The 17,640-nt window shown below is 44.4% G+C and overlaps 1 long non-coding RNA gene across 1 annotated transcript in view; it reads right to left on the bottom strand.

The window, feature by feature from the left end:
• LOC113456863 overlaps positions 1–16,882 on the bottom strand; it is a 17,529-nt gene extending 647 nt beyond the window's left edge. The window contains exons 1-3 of the long non-coding RNA XR_003377597.1: positions 16,724–16,882; positions 5,400–5,492; positions 2,403–2,632 (exon numbers count right to left, since the gene is read on the bottom strand). This is a non-coding gene — a long non-coding RNA (uncharacterized LOC113456863). The remainder of the gene's footprint in view (positions 1–2,402; positions 2,633–5,399; positions 5,493–16,723) is intronic.
• Positions 16,883–17,640: the final 758 nt, after the last annotated feature.

The raw sequence follows: 17,640 nt of genomic DNA, 5'->3' as shown, positions 1-17,640 counted from the left end.
AAAGCCACCCAATCGTGAAGATTTACCACTTGTCCACCTTTCGGACTTCAAACTCACTTGACTTTGCCAACCCTAAGGGAATATTCTATAATTATCCACTTGAAATGAATGGATGAACACATCTAGAATTCTTCTGGGTTTTTTTTTTTTTTTTGATTTTCGGGACAGGGTTTCTCCGTAGCTTTTGGTTCCTGTCCCTGGAGCTACTCTTGTAAAACCAGGCTGGCCTCGAACTCACAGAGATCCGCCTGCCTCTGCCTCCCAAGTGCTGGGATTAAAGGCATGCGCCACCATCGCCCGGCTGTAAGTGTAACTTCTAATGATGAGATGAGATGAAATGAAGTTCCAAGAATTTAAGTAGTAGCCAGCTGTGGGGCACACACATTTAATCCCAGCCCTCTGGAGGCAGAGGGAGATAGATCTCTGTGAATTAGAGACCAGCTTGTTCTACATAGTGGGTCCCAGGACAGTCAGAGCTACATAGTAAAACCCTGTCTGTCCCCCACTCCCAAAAGTAAGTAGCTTCATATTGTCAGTAAACATTGGTATTAGGTTTTTGTTTTTGTCATTCTGGCTCTCTAAATTCCATGTTCTTCCTATTCAACAGAGAGAACTGCTGGAAAAAAAAAATCAAATAGCCCACATGGAGCAGTGGCTTATTTGTAACCTGAGGATCACTTTGGTTGCAATGCTATACAGAAGTGAACCCTCTATTATACCAACTATTTGAATTTGACCCCAACACAGCTTTCTATGGGTGTGTGAGTGCAGACAGGCTCTCCCAACTACCCTGGAGGCCAGTGCCTGCTTCAACAATTCGGCCTATGGAATTCAAAACCATTATACTGTACACACAGAAGATGGTAGAGTAATGCAGCAGATGGCTCCCATCTAGAAATTGCTTCATACCCAAGAATGCATTTATTTTGGGCCCAAAAAAATTGGCACCCTCACAGCCATCTGGTCAACCTCTTCAGTGGTACTGCGCATAGAAACTGCTGTGAGCTGAGCTGGTTTTCTCAACCTCATATGACAAAGTATGAATATAAAAGTTCTGTTTGCTAAGACAACACAGTAAATGAATTGTTCACTGATTATGGTAAGTGATAAAGAAATGAAGAACCAGAATCAAGCGCCTAGGTTCTCTATCAATTTACTTTTGGATCGTAAGGAATTCTCTGAGGCATTGCATAGCTTTGGGACTATGCTCTGATGTGGGAGTGTCATATATCAATCTGTTGATTTCATTGGTTAAGTAATAAACAAACTGCTTGGGCTCATAGCTTAGAACATAGGTGGGTGGAGTAAACAGAACAGAATGCTGGGAGGAAGAGGAAGTGAACTCAGACTCCACAGCTCTGCTCTCGGGAGCAGATGCCTCAGAGAGACGCCATGCTCCCCGCTCCTGGGAAGATACACTCCCGGTAAGACCGGTGCTCACTAAGACCGGTGCTCACAGATTATTAGAGATGGGTTGATCGGGATATCAGAATTAGCCAGTAAGGGCTAGAGCTAAAGGGCCAAGCGGTGATTAAATGAACACAGTGTCCGTGTAATTATTTCGGGTAGAGCTAGCCATGTGGGCGGCCGGGTGCCGGGACGCAGCCTGCCGCTCCTATTTCTACAGATGGCGCCCAAGTTTTGGTTCTTAAGAACACACCCAGGGCCCTATAACTGATTGACACATTCCAGATCTGCAAGGCAAAGAATTGCTCTCCAGAAACTTCTTTCAATGGCTTTTTGTTTTAATTTTTTTGATTCATCAAATATTTCTTGACCTGCTATTGTAGAACCCTCCATGTGGCCACCAAGAGACTAGCAAATAGTACTGTTAATTGATGGTCCCACAGTGTTAGTTACTAGGTAAGTTGCTAGGCACCTTTAGGGATAATCCACCATCACCTTCAAAGCATCCTTTTCTTTACTTTCAGCTCAAATTTTATGATACAAACTGAGCATACCCAGAGATATTTCTGTGCATCTTTCTTATCTTTTAAAGATGTGCTCTGTGACCTTGAACTAAAACAGGCTCCACAGTTTGTTTCTTATTTTTTTTTTTATTGGTTTTTCAAGACCGGGTTTCTCTGTGGCTTTGGAGCCTGTCCTGGAACTAGCTCTTGTAGACCAGGCTGGTCTCGAACTCCCAGGGATCCGCCTGCCTCTGCCTCCCGAGTGCTGGGATTAAAGGCGTGCGCCACCACCGCCCGGCCCCACAGTTTGTTTCTTAAATGTTAGCCTTAAGCTGAGCATCATCAGGAATGTACTCCTTAACTAAGCATGTTTAGTAATATGCCCAGCCCTAAGGAGCTCTCTCGTGTGAATGTACACAGACTCCTAAATAAAATTCCATACTTTCTTCACTGAAGGCATCGCTTTGGAGGTGACTCTGATGCTGTCCTTACCTGCCGCAGGCTGTAAATCCTTCTCTACTCTCACGTCTTGGCCATTCTGGCTTTAGCACAACTCATCAAAACCCGAGTGTGTTGTCTCCAGTCACACAGGTTGTTGCCGAAATGCCAGTAAGGAACACAGCCAGGAGATGTCCATCCTAATGGCAGCTGCACATTTCATTTCAATTGTGGATTTACTCATATTCCTTGACTCAATATGAACCTTAAAGCTTCATTGTGAACTAGACAGTAAGATACAGGGCAGAAATAATAAGAGGGCAGAGATGATTAGTCCTATACCCCAAGTTTAACTCACTTATGATACCGAGTGGCCATACAAAGAGTACATCTTCCTAAAGGTCTCTGATAGCTCAACTTTTGGGGAGGGCAGAACACAACTGTGATATATACATGCTGACTTTTTCAAAACACTTAGTCAGATATATAATTATGATAGACAACAATTTACATTATAAGCTACCGTTCAAGTAAGTGGCACTTTGGCTCTTCAGTCTGAATGTACACATGCCTGTCCACCACTCTGGAGAAAACAATACAAATCTTCTCTCTAGAAATTCTACTATTTAGAATATGATTGTGTCAAATTGTGTCCGTAGACCTCCTCAGTGGAGCAGTGGAATCAAATGCCCAGATGGAAAATTCCAGGCGTCGCCATGGTGAAAGTTTATATTCATTCCAATGGAGAAATAAGGACATTAGGAAAAGTAGGAAATGAACCTAAGGAAACAAAACATGAGTTCTCAAAGAAGACAGAGAACTGGAAGGTATGGAGAAAGTGGGGTGAGGGGAAGTGCAAAAATGGACCAGATGCTAGAAAGTAAAACAAAAGCAAAAAACCGAACAGCAGCCTGGTTTACCTAATCTGTCATGTTCAACATGACTGAGATAGGATTTAATTCAGTTCCCAGTGAAGGAAATCAACATCCCAAGAGCATCCAGAGGCTCACAGCAGAAAGTCACTTGAATAAGCCATTGAAATGGACCTGAGTTCATGTTCAGCATTCACAGAACTGTTTCCTTTCTTGCTAATGAAGTCAGAATGTTTTAGAACATTAGAATTTTCTCTGGGAACCGTAAAAAATTAAAATACGAAGAATTGCATTTTTACATACTCTCTTTCTCTCTCTCTCTCCCTCTCCCTCTCTCGTTAAATGCAGAGAGCACTATAAAAGCACTCAGAATGCCCTCAAATCATAGCGATGAAGAAAGAGCCAAGAGGTATAATTGTGGCGGGATGGTTGCGTGAGGAACAAAACGAGTCAGAGCAGTCGCTATGGTGTTAAAGCCAGTGCTTCTCAGCCCCACGGCTTGAGCACATCTTCAGTCTCCGAGGGCACACTGTACCCACCCTCACTGTGGTGCACTGCCACGGTGGTCATACTTTTAACAGGCCTTGCTTTACTGGTCCTGTGCTTTCCTTGCCCGCCCATGCCTCTCTCTCACTTGACTTTCAGCTACAGGCATTCACCACATGAAAATAGCAGACCTAACAAGATGATTAGATGCAAAGTTCAGAGTATTAACCACGCAACATGGAACGTGCCATCAGAACGGTGCCCGCGTGGTATATATTATGGCAAAACCCTGGTAATTGCCTGTCTGGTTTAATTTTCAGCTGAGTAGAGGGGAAAATTCTTCTGAGGCTGGACTCTTTTCCTCTGTTATTCTTATTACAAGTATCCATACTGGTCGTGGAGCCACAGAAACCCATCACTCCAGTTCAAAACTTGGCAGATTTTCTGAGTTGGCCACTCTTCCCCTAAGGTAAAGCAGTCTCCCCAACTTGGCTTCTTACAGAGTTCTTACATTTTCATTAGAAATGAATTTCATGTGACCTTTAGATAGTCCAAAAATGGGAGTTTGCTAGGACATTATGGGGTAGCTAAACCCCAGGGTAGAGAGTGGTGTGGCCCAGGGTGAGGACACGGTGTCCTCAGACCTCCTGTCAGCACATGGCTTCACACATAAATGGCCTTCTCACATCTTGGAGATTTGCTGTGGTCTTCCTGCCACAAAGAAGGTAGCACCGTGGCTGGAGGGCAGGGAGGGGAAAATGCCTGCCACAGGTTTTCAGCCTCTTGGTTTTGTAGCCATTAGTTTCCAGCTTAAGGTCTGAGGACCGTTTGGCGGGATGCTTTCATTTTCAGACCTGCTCAGATGTCTAGTGAGCGTTTAGAGGATGGGAGATCCCAGATCTGGGCTGGAGGTAAGGGGGAAGAATGCTTTCAGAAAAGGACACAGGGAGGAGAGCCTGCCTGAGCTGAGGCTCAATGTGTGTGTAGCTGGGTCTATCTAGACAGTGATACTGATATGGGGAAGGCAGGCAGGAGCAGGAGATAAGACTAGACAGGTGAAAGAAAAATGTGTATAAAAATACCAGTTGATAGATTTTTGGGGGAGAGGGTGGGTTTGAGACAGAGTTTCTCTGTAACTTTAAAGTTTGTACTGGAACTCACTCTATAGACCAGGCTGGCCTCAAACTCACAGAGATTCGCCTGCCTCTGCCTCCGGAGTGCTGGGATTAAAGGCGTGTGCCACTCCTGCCCTGCTGATTGCTAGAAATTTTAAGTGAGTAAGAGAAAGGGTGTTTCTGGGTTTCAAAGAGCCAAGCTTGAGGGTTTTTCTTCTCATGAAGTACAGTCACGTCAGGTTCCTGTAGCCAGATGCCCCAGGCTGGACAACTTAACAACAGACATCTGTGTCTCACACTTTGAAATCTGAGAAGTATAAGAACAAGACACCAGCATGTCTGGTTCTTGGTGCAGGTTCCCTCCCTGGTTTGTAGATGGCCATCTTCTCTGTTCCTCCATGGCAGAGAAAGCAAGAACTATACTCTCTCTCTCTTCTTACAAGGTCACTAGTCCTACAGTGCATGGAGTGCGGTGTGTGTGTGTGTGTGTGTGTGTGTGTGTGTGTGTGTGTGTAGATCATGTGTTAGTGGTGTCATCTAAACTTAATACTCCCAAAGACTTAACCTCCAAATCTTACCTTGGTGATGGGGGTTTCTGTATGAACAGGGCAGGGCAGGAGGGATGTGGAGGACACCGACATCCAATCACAGCACAGCCATCATCAGCCTCACTGTGGGAAGACAAGACATGGACCTATTGAGCACGCTCCTCCCCCACATGCCTACGGACTGGATTATTATAGCCACAAAGCTGTTCTTACTCAAATCCACAACAGGCTAACAGAACTCCAATAATGGCTCCTCAGACAGGCTCAGCATAGCTCCAAGACAGTCTTTTACTGTTCGTCATGCAAATGCTTCTCCAGAAACCACTGGCATGCCAACCAAGTGTGAGCAAGAAGTGGGGGGGTCAGCGCTTCCCCCAGCTTAGGTGTTAAAGGGCACAGTGAGCCCTGGGAGAATATGCAGTTTCTTCCCTACTGTCATGTGACTCACGGGTTGATATCACAGGGTCCCCCCAAATCATATGGTCAGTTAGTGCTAATCTAAGGCAGCAAATGCATCCTCCCCATGCTGTCTTCTTCCCGTAGATCTCAGTACCTCACTACTCAAGCAAGTGTGAAAGTTTGAAGGTTGAAATTTTTTTTTTTTTTTTTTTTTTTTTGGTTTTTCGAGACAGGGTTTCTCTGTGGCTTTGGAGCCTGTCCTGGAACTCGGTCTGTAGACCAGGCTGGTCTCAAACTCAGAGATCTGCCTGCCTCTGCCTCCCGAGTACTGGGATTAAAGGTGTGCGCCACCACCGCCCGGCTAGAAGGTTGAAATTTTTTGAGGGGAGTGAGTTGAATTTTTTTTTAAACTGAAAATAAAATTTCTGCATACAGTGTATTCTGTTCACCATTTCCTCCCATATCTTCCCAGATCCTCTCTACCTTCCACCCATCCAATTCCATGCCTTTTTCTCTCTCTTCAGACAATTAAACAATAAACAGTCAGGCAAATAAAATAAACCATTCATAGTTTAAATATACACACACCAAATAAAACAAAACTTAAACAGTCAGAAACCATAATATACAAGCAAAAGGCCGATAAGATTAAAAAGAAAAATTTCCCCCAAATACCATTGAGTTAGTTTTGTGTTAGCCTTCTACTTCTGGGCATGGGGCCTGCCTTAAGTGTGCAAGTGTGGTTTGTACACCCAGTGAGCCTCCTGGGAAGAAAACTAGTTATTCTTTCGTGAGCAGTTGTCAGTTGGAGATAGCTTCTCGGTAGGGATGGGAACCTATGTTTATTTCCGCTCCTCAGGGCTGGACCCTGTCTGGATTGGACCTACATGGCCACTATGCACACTGCCATGGTCTCTGTGAGTTCACACGCGTGTCATTCCTGTCATGTCCGGGGGATACTGCTTCCTCCGAGGATACTTCATGCCCTTTGGCTTTTCCAATCGTCCTACCTTCTCTTCTGCAGAGTTCCCTGAGCTCTGAGGGGAGGGTTTGATGAAGGCATACTGTTTAGGACTGAATGTTCCAAAGCCTTTCGTTCTGCACAGTGTACAGCTGTGGGTTTCTGTCTTAGGTTCCCGTCTGCTGCGGGAGAAAACTTCTCTTGTGGTAGCTGAGCTAGACGCTGATTTATGGGTATCGAGGAGGATGTCATCAGAAGTCGTTTTATTGCCATGTTCCTTTAGCATAACAGTCGTATTTGATTATCCCCTGGGCCCACGGCCTATTGAGACTCATGTTCTTGGCCACATGAACAGTGTCAGGAATGAGTTCTAGCTCACGGAGGGGGCCTTAAATCCAATCAAATGAGGGCTGACATTTTTTTTGAATCTCCATGAACTGAAACGAAAATTGGTAAAAACAGAACTCTCACTTGTTACATAATCGTTGGTATATTTTTATAAACAAAACCTCAGAGTTCTTTTAAAATGGTATTGCCTATGAGAAGGAAGCAGCTGATGTCATTTGTTTTTCATTTAAGTCATCGGGAACCATAGCCATCTCTTAAACCTTAGGAAAATACCAGTTACATGTGCCGTTTGTCATCTTTTAGCGTGAACCCATGTTGGTGGAGAGGAGAAGCCTGGTTAAAGAAGAAAAACACAGTGTACGGGGAAGAATCTGTGTACCAAAGAACAAGGTCACTAATGAAGTGATGTGGCTAACCAGCAGTTGGCTTTGGGGATGGAGATTCCAGGCCCTTGAGCAATGCTGTTCCTTTTGCTCCAAGGCTGTCTATCTTGTTTTCAACTCCTTGCCTGGTGGTTTGTGGGCTGAGCTCACTGCTGGGCCAGTGCTAGGGGCTAAACACACAAATGCACTCAAGACGTAGCTCCTTGTGTCCCCTTAGAGGGCAAGAAGAGCTGGGATTTCACAGATAGGAATTCAGCACTGTCTCCCAACTGGTAATGAAGCTGTTTACAACTGCTGTCTCCTTTGGGCCCTAGGGCGTTTTCCTGAGATACGTTTGGTGAAAGCAGAATTCTAAATTTGATGGAGAAACAATCACGTGGTACTTATAATAGGAACTAAATGTTTCCCTCTTCTTTCCAGATGCAGCCTTGCTTATTTAATGGGGTCACTTATGGTTTGGATTCAAAACCAGCATAAAAAAAAAAAAAGTAAAGCTGTATCCATAGTCCTCCAGACCAAAATATTCTATGAATACTGACTATCTTGCTGGGATTACAAAGCACTGTTCGATCCAGTTAGGACCTGCAATGAATCTATAGCCAGGCCACAGGACAGAAGGGTTATTCATGGTGTCTCCATCATCACTGTATTCCTCCCACTTAGCACTGTATTTATTTAGCAAATTCTAGGTGCTCTACACATACTTGTCAAGTACATGAATGAGATCAGTGTCTCATGAGGACGCCAGGTGCCTTCCAGGTGAGAGGTGAGCGAGAATGGCTGTGTAACAGAGATGGAATTGTAGCAATGCTTTCAGGACAGGGTAGGGCTCCATGAGCTTGGGGGAGGGGCAAGGGAAAGAGGTAGTTCCTTTGGGTAAGGAGGCATAGTTGAGCCTGGAAACCCAGGCATTTTCAGGAGGCAGAACGGCTGGTGTGTAAGAGATTCAGAAGTAGGAGAAAGAGCTGAGAAGGGTGGATTGGGATCCAACTGGCTAGGAGGAAGGAGACCACGGATACTCAGGTGTTGCCAGGTATGAATGCCCAGAACCCTGGGTGGTCTCATCCTGGGTGCTCCTCCCTGCTTTAGCTTTATCCAAGAGAGAGAGAGAGAGAGGGAGGGAGGGAGGGAGGGAGGAAGGAAGGAAGGAAGAAGGGAAGAAACAAAGAAATAGAAAAAAGAGTAGGAAGAAAGAGGAAACCACCTGCCTTCCTTTGTATTTTTCCAAGTGAGTCATAGGATTATATTGTACACAGCCAACTTTGATGTAAAGACAGGAACAAAAAGAACAAATCTCATAAGCTCCAAGAGATTGCTCTTTACAAAAAAAAAAAATTAAAAGAGAGAGAGAAAGGTCGGGGGGAGAATGTGCATTGAGAGTTTGAGGAAGTGTGGATGCTCAGAAATGGTACCCCATATCTGTCCCTTGGACTTACTTAGGTAGCTTTCAGAGGGCTTTCTCTAAAACTACATTATCACCTGAACCCCAGATCCAACAAAAATGACCGTGTCTGTCTTAACTTGCCCTAACAAAGGGGAAAAACCTCACTCCACGGAGGATGACCATGAAGTCAAGCAACACCCAGGGCCCTGATGACATTGGTCCCCTGCTGTCCTCAGTGTTTAAGGCCCATTCTTCTTCTAAAAGTTATTAATTCTTCCTCTAAGCTGGCTGCAGCTCTCATTCCCCTTCCCCAAGGTATGGAAGCTTCTAGATTCCACTGTAATTTTGGTATTTATCCTCCAATGATGCCGAATATACAAAACAGCTCAGTAAGTTTCTCTCCCATTCATATGTCCACAGTCAATCAACTTCTAGGTCTCAGATCTTGATCCTCCACAGAAAAAAGAGAATTTTTGGCCCCTATAGATGAAAAGACAGCAGGGGCCTGGACTGTGTTATTCCTCTGAGTAGAACAGCATCTTCTCCTTCCACCTCTGCAAAACTAACTGACCTTGAGAAAGCCCCATAGCCTGGTAAATTTTTTTTAAAGATTTATTTATTTATTATGTATACAGTGTTCTGCTTGTATATATCCCTGCAGGCCAGAAGAGGGCACCAGATCTCATCACAGATGGTTGTGAGTCACCATGTGGTTGTTGGAAATTGGACTCAGAACCTCTACAAGACCAGCTAGCGCTCTTAACCACTGAGCCATCTCTTTAGTCCCCTGATAGATGGTTAAAAAATGAAAAAGTCAGGTAAAAATAATCAGAAAAAAATGGAATAAAGAAAACCGAAACTCCTAAGATTAGATTTCTTGGTGAGATGTTTACAGGAGGAAAGAGAACTTTTCTATCATTAGCTTTCCTTTCCACGTTGCAATGTTATTTATCTTTATTAGAATGATCAGTTGGTCTCCCATTTCTTACTATGCTATTAGCTGTCTTCTTAGTTTCCTGTCCTTGTTGCTGTAGCAACATAACTGACAAGAAGCAAGTTAAGGAAAAAGGGGTTAATTTGGCTGATAGTAACAGGGATTCACCATGAGAGCAGGAATCTGAGGTGGCTGGTCACATTCAACTCACAGGTAAGAAGCAGAAATTGACAAATATTTGTGCCCACCTTACTCAGAAGAACATCTGGTTCTTTATCAAGTCCTCTCACTTGGGACTGGGAGCTCCTGGGCCATGGGAAGACATTCTAGACACAAAGTAAGAGCTCAATGAACTATATCCTATATGGGATTTCAGAGGGACTTTGAACTTTAGGTTCCTGAAGAATCTCCCTTGCAACATGAGCTGCAGACAATGGACCTGCTCCGTGTCTTGCAGACAACCACAGAAACAAGTACACGCGTGTACACACATATCACCAACGCCACCTTCCAAAACCAAGCCTTAACTTTCAAAATCATGTTCTCCATTTCAGTGTCAAGGAATCTGCAGGTTTTCTTGCTCTAGCTCCACCTTTGCTATGCTAATACAATCATTGTCTTCAATTGCCTTTTGACTCTTTACATTTCTTAACTCCTTCAGTCCTACCCAGTACCTCTAGTCTCCCCAGGGTTAGGATTTAGGTCATCCTCTTCCCCTAAATTCCCAACAAAGAGTTTGGGGATCATTCAGGACTGTCAATCAGAGAGGAACACATAAAGCCTTGCAGATTCCCTTAGAGCAGTGGTTCTCAATCTTCCTAATGCTGCGTCCCTTTAATACAGTTCCTCATGCTGTGCTCACCCCCTACCATAAAGTCATTTTCCTTGCTACTTCATAACTGGAATTTTGCTACTGTTATAAATGGTAATGTAAATACCTGTGTTTTCCAATGCTCTTAGGTGACCCCTGTGAAAGGGTTGTTTGACCGAAAGGGGCCTCTATCCACAGGTTAAGAACAACGGCTTGAGAGACTGTTTGCTATGTGTTGGGTACTTCACATTTCTGGGGGAGCATTTCACAGATTTTCCTTGCATTAGGGGGAGCAGTCAGGATTTATTAGTCTTTTGTGGGACAGTCTCAAACATTCCTTTTTTCTGTTGGAGATGGGGGCAGTGGGCCAAGTATTGTGAAGGGCGTTAGCTTACTCTGCTCTTCCGGTTACAATGACCAACTTCCCATTGCATAGACATGTCGTAGACATTTAGAGAAAGCAGAATGTAGGCCATTGTACAATGCTTTGGGAAGAATTGTCCTAGAAGAATGGGTAAGATTGAAGTTGAAGGAATAGGGAATTTCTAGGTAAAGTAATAGAAATGGTGCAGGGCTCCTATATGACCACTCTGTCCAAAAATGTAGGGGAGAGAAATTTAGGAAATAGGAGCCCTGCAAAGGCAGCGTGTGTTCATGCATTATGGGTGCACACACACCGGTGCAACTATGCACTCACAGCTGTTTGAACAGCAATCTTTATTTGCACATTCTGCCTCTGAAACTCTTGTACCCTCTCTCCTCAGTCTGAAAAACATAGTCTGAGTATTAGTAATGATAAAGGTATCTCACACATGGAAAGTGCCGATCTTAAAGGCGGTGTTCCTGTATTTGTAGCCTGAGGACTGGGAAACGCTCTGTATGTATCTACTCCTTGTGGTGTGAGGAATAACTGCCTTGGCCACTTCATTACTGCAATTATAAAGTACTGCTTGCTTAAGGTAACTGCTAAAACATTCCCTCAGTACTCCGAGACGCTGGTAAGCTTCGGCACACAAAGCTCGGGAGTGGGGTGGGTTCCTTAGCTGTCGCTGCTCTGCACCTCCTATTTCCACAGGAAGGGTGGGGGAAGAACTGGTGAGCAGGGGTCTAGGAATGCAAGCGGCTCCTTTGGCTTCCTGCTCTGCCCACATAAAGGAAAAGCACCATTCAGCAAAGCCAACCCCCGGCTTCAGGCGGCTCAGCCAACCTCCCTTTCTTTCCTTCTTCCTTTTGGTGAATGCCAAATACTGTGGGATGCTGTGAACCTGCCAGACCTTTCTCAAAACCTTCCCCCAGTGGGGTTCTGTGTTATGCAGCCCTGTGGCCCATGTGTGGGAAACAAGGAATTCTCAAACACTGTGCTCATACTTGCTAGACGTACTTGTTGTCCCTGAAGCCCTGGTCTTCATGCCAAAGTCTGTGTCCCTGACTGTTGAAGGAATGTGACTTAGCTTTAGGATTTCAACGGCAGTGAGAGAAAATAAAAGAAGTTCAGAGTCCAAAACTTCCCTGTGAGAAGCCACTAGAATGGTGAAGTATTCCCTCCCTACCCCCTCCTACCCCATACCAACAACCCTTCTAGTGTGAGTTGGGACCTATCATGAAAACTGACAGTGGGACATCACCTAATCCCAAGTCACCCGTAAGATTAGTTTTACTAATGCATTTCCGCCCAAACCCACCTGAAAGTCAGCGAAGTTGGACAGCTCACTTGAGATGCAGCTGCTCATAAATACAGTAATTTTCATGTAGGTTTTATCAGCTCCTCCTCCCTATTGAAGGGCAGTGTGAGGGACCAGGCTTTTTCTTTAGGTCACCAACCAGCTTCCGAATCATGACATGGAGGCTTATTATTAGTTATGAATGCTCAGCCTTAGCTGCTCTTATTTTAATCTGCTTCTCTTCTACATTTTGCCTCGGGGCTTTTTCACCTTTTTTCCTTCTGTAGATCTGACTTTCACTGCTTTTCATGTCTGGCTGGTGGCTGCCCAGCTCTGGCATGTCCCTCGTTTTCTTCATTCCTGTCTTCTCAAGCCTAGGTTTCTCTTCCTACTTGTCCTCCTTGCCTGCCAGTCCCACCTATCCCTCTTCTGCTATTGGCCATTCAGCTTTTTATTGGACCAATCAGATGCCTTAGGCAGGCAAAGTGAAACAAATGCAACACATCTTTTACCTAATTAAACAAATGCGGTATAACCAAATGTAAGACACCTTTACGCAGTTAAAAGTAATATTCCGCAGCATAAACAAATATAACACATCTTTGCCTAGTTAAAATAATATTCCACAGCAGTGTGATTCATACGACAGTTCACTCTTTCCATAGATTGGTGTTGAATGAGCTCCTATTGCACACCTGGCTTTGGAAGCACAGCCCTGAATAAGACAAGTTAGGGCTCTTTTAAACTCTGGTTTCTAGAAAGAAAATTCATGGATACTGTGCTATGTGATTTGCTTTCTGTCACTGCAACAGAATATCTGAGATAACTAACTTACAGACAGAAACTTCATTTTGTCTCATGGTTTGAGAGGCTCTTCTCGGTGATCAAGAAGGTGTATTACTTTCAGATGCCTGGATAGTGTGTCCATGACAAGGAAGCATGAGGCAGATGAAACGGCTCCCTACATGGACTGGAAGTGAAAGAGGAAATGGCCCAAATTCCTTGAAGAGCCCAACAGCCAATGACCTAAAGACCTCTCTCTCGGTTCTGCCTCCCAAATAGCTGCAGGAGGTCACTCCCAAGCCTTTAGCCTTGGCCTTGGGGAGCATCCAGCATCCAAAATATAGCAAGTGCTATAGGAAAAAATAAAACAAGGAAATGAAACATTCCTGACGACAGGACATAAAAATTCTGCCCGTCATGTCAAGAGCAATTTTCAGAGCCCTGGAAACTGTCACGGAAGCTGCGATGACAATATGATGCTCCCACAGCCAGCATAAGAGGCTCCTCAGCCAAATGGGTGCCTTTGAGCTTGTGGGAAACCACTGTCAAAGCGAGAATGCTACAAGCCAGATGGACCACATGGCTCGGGGTGGTGATTTGACCCTGAGAGCCATAATTACTCCCACCTTGATGGAAAGTCGGCCTTCTCCCCCTTCTCTCCTTTCAAGGGGGTTTTGAAAACTGACTCCACCCAGTCTGGAAGCCATTTAGAGAGTCCCACGAGGAAAGAGCTATGTAGCAGTGCGATTATTAGTGTTGATTTCATTTGCTATGACGTGACTGGGAATTACTGGGGAAACCCATTTCCAAGGAGCAAATGAGTTTGTAAAGATGTGACAAATTAGCATGTCTAAAGACGGGCCACCGCATCAGGAGGCTGATGGACTACCGATGTGTCCAAGCTGTGTAAACAGGCACTGCTGTAGGAGTGTGATTTAGGGATCTACGGAGAAGGTGGTCTGGCCTTTAGAAAGGAAGTAATTTAATAACAGAACAGTGTCTTTGGGGAGGATTGTGTGCCCCAGAAGTAGCAAGGTTTGCTAATAATTCATTTGATGGAGGATGGGGGAGTTCTCCCATCTAAACAGTCCTATCTAGTTTTCTGAAATTCAGACAATGTATGAAAGCCGTCATTGACACAGTTAATAAAACTGATTGTCCTTGGTCTAGAGGAGATTGAAATTTAACTAATGCGGAAATTAATTTCACATAAAATCTTAACGTTATCATATTTTATGTTTTAGACTGACCCCCCCCCGTTTTAACACTTCCCAGGGGCTGCACTGCTTTTGCTAACAAATATAACTCAAATCCATAATTAATTAAAGTAACAATTAACATAATGATCATTTTATTAACTCTTATACAACTTCATTTTATATCACTCGAGAAAAATGAGAACTTGATTGCTTAGAATTGATAATACAGATGGTTTTAATTTTATTATAAGTTTGCACATGTAACTGTTTTTTTTTTTTTTTTTTTACAATTTCTCCTGGATTCACAAATAAAAGCTGGGCTGGGGAAGTGGCGCAGATGCTAACGTACTTGCCACACAAAGCAAGAAGAGCTAAGTTTGAGCCCCAGCGCTTCCATAAAAAGCTATACACAGAGGCATTCACTCAGTACCTCAGTGAGGGGTGGGGTGAGAGGGAGGTCAGACAGAAAGATCCCGAGGGTCACTGGCAAGTGGGTCAGTGTGCCCATCACAAAGTCTGACTCTGAACCATGAACCTGGTGCCCAAGAACATTGAGTTGGGCCCGGAACCCCTGGATCTACTACAATAGGCCTGTCATTTTGAATAGGAGTGGGCTTGGAACCTATGTCTGTGAGAGTCAACCTTTAGCCTGTAGCTACATGGGCCTCAGTTGGTGGTGGGTAGGTCTTTATCCTGAGTGTTGTGTGGCCACATAGGTGCTAAAACAGACTTAGTACCTAAGTCCACTAGACCTATATCTGCAAATGCTGGTCTCATGCTAGAACAAGTCACCTGTCTGGAGAGACCACGTCCATTCAGACTGGCTTGGTAATTGGGTTTAGAGATATCAATTTGGCTTTTGGATAGCCTGAGGTCTGGGCTGTGCAGGTCAACTTGTCTCTAAATTAACCTGAAACCTGGGCTATCTTGGTGTTGGCCAGACCTGGAGTGTGTGTCCACAGCAACAGCCTGGAGACTTAGTTTAAAGGTCTCAATATGATGATTAGGACTAAGGATTCCCACCTTACACTGAGAAGACATGTATAAAGCCAGGGATCACAGGAGCCAAGCCCTTATTTGGGGCTGCTGGACTAGTAAGGCCCTTAGGAGAATCTGGGACAGTCCACAAAGGTTGCCCTATATGTGGTGTAGGCTCAAAGCTCTAGGCCACTGAGGCCACCAGCACTGGGGCTGGTGGTGAAACTGATAGTTTGAGTCTGTTAGGTTAGCACTGGATTATAACCTGACTTGACACCAAGGGAGGCGTGGAGGCTCACCCCTTGGGTACCAGCTTGAAATCTGATACTCTGATAGCCGTGCCAGCTTAAGTTTTCCTGGGCCAAGGATACATTAATCTTTCCAAAGAAACTGTGTGATCCTTGGCAAATACAAGACAAGATTGACCGGATATCAAACCAGACAAAAAATATCACAAGGAAAGATCCCAGGTTCGCTGTAGTTACTGCGAACTATGCGATGCTAGACCAAGTGTTTGCGTCACTCGACCCTAAGAATCATAACCAAAACCAGCGGCAAAGAAGTCACAAAGAATATGTGATCGGGACGAATGGCTAGGGCCTCCTCGCTGCAGCAGGTTTAACCCCAATGCCTGCGCAGATCAGTGGATGGCCACAAGAAACTTCCAGAAATAGGAGATGGTTTTAGAGTCCTGCCCCATTCCCATTCAGAGAGGCAGTACACCAAGATTTAGAAGTGCCTCTCCCCACTATTTTTTTTTTCATATATATGCAGTTATGTTACTAGAGTCAGGATGTGTTCATGTCCACTAGTATAAGACCTTCCTTCAAATTCCTCCACCAACCCAAGACCCTGAACTCTTCACCTCTCCATGTCAAAAATCGCTGAGAACTCGGTCAGAACCTCAGATGACTCAGCAGCTAAAGGTGTTTGCCACCAACTTCATTTCTGGAACCCACACAGTGGAAGTAGAGAACCTTGCAAACAAGTTATCCTCTGACCTCTATACAGTGGGTTATGGTGTGTGCACACACGCAGAGACACACACACCTAAGTAAAGGCAAGAAAAAGTCTGAAATCTTACTTCACGTTAAGGCCTAGCAGAAGATCACAGTCTGAAAATGTTTCAATAAGGTGTGTGCATTTTACCAGATTCAAACTTAAAGCTCGACACTAAACTCAACTGATCATTTGTGACCCCCCGGGCGGTTTTCTAGAGAATGAGTTAGGGATGAAGAGATTCTGAGGGCAGACGGCCTCCAGATTTTCCTGGCCTGGAAAAGCAGGATGCTTGGGGATGGCGAGATGGCTCAGCAGATCTGATGACCCGCATTTGATCCCTGCAACCCCCATGGTAGAGGGGAAAAGCCCTCACTCCTGGAAGTGGTCCACTGACCTACACACACACACACACACACACACACACACACACACACACACACAGCATGCACACTGACTTCTCCCACCCCACAACAGATAAACATAATAAAACAATTGCAAGTCGTATATTTACCGAGACTATTTTAACTCTGGTGCCAAATTCCAGGCTCCTGGAAACACAGAGAAGTAAACACTCTGGATTCCTGTTTGCATCAGATTCCAAAGCTTGTTCAGGATGTGCACAAGAGAAGTCCTGTTAACAAAGCACACAGGAGACACCTCAGTATCCAGGGCCTGAGTTCCTGGAAAATTAAAATTGCTTTTCCTCTTAAATACACAATACACTGTTTCTATATACTACATATTGGTGCACACTGTATATTGCATAAGTATACAGCTATAGGATACACTTAAAATCTCAGCTAGGAAAGACTCAGAAACATAGGCAAACTTTGAACTCCTGTTAATTCTAATGACAAGGGATTTTAAAGAGACCTTTGTAATCCCTTGATGATTTAGAAGACTTCTTGTATCTGATAAAAAAAGCCACTTTAAGTCACTAGCATTTGGTCCTATAATCACCAGGGAATGTGAAGCAAGGCCTCCAAAAGCCCCATTTCCCTCATTTGCCTTGAGATTAAGAGCATCTGAGAGGCAGGTATTGTGTTTGCGCTGGGACCGTGCAGTCAGCTAATTCCTGTCAGCACCATCTGGACTGTCTTCACTAATTCCATTTTAAGACTAGGAAGGTGAGGCCTGCTGATTGCTGGCAGGTCTCTTATCACATGGCCAGATCTCTAACCAGTCACGGAGTCTTCTTCCTAGAGAGGCTACATAGAGCACAGAAAGGAAAGGAAAAGAGAAAGAAAGAAAGAAAGAAAGAAAGAAAGAAAGAAAGAAAGAAAGAAAGAAAGAGAGAGAGAGAGAGAGAGAGGGGGGGAAGGAAGGAAGGAAGGAAGGAAGAAAGAAAGAAAGAAAGAAAGAAAGAAAGAAAGAAAGAAAGAAAGAAAGAAAGAAAGACAGACAGACCCAGGTGGTGGAGGGATGGAG

This window comes from Microtus ochrogaster, chromosome 16 (genome assembly GCF_000317375.1).
Source record: "Microtus ochrogaster isolate Prairie Vole_2 chromosome 16, MicOch1.0, whole genome shotgun sequence".
Taxonomy (NCBI): domain Eukaryota; kingdom Metazoa; phylum Chordata; class Mammalia; order Rodentia; family Cricetidae; genus Microtus; species Microtus ochrogaster.
Note: the sequence above shows the minus strand (reverse complement) of the source record. Positions and strands in the feature narration are given on the sequence as shown.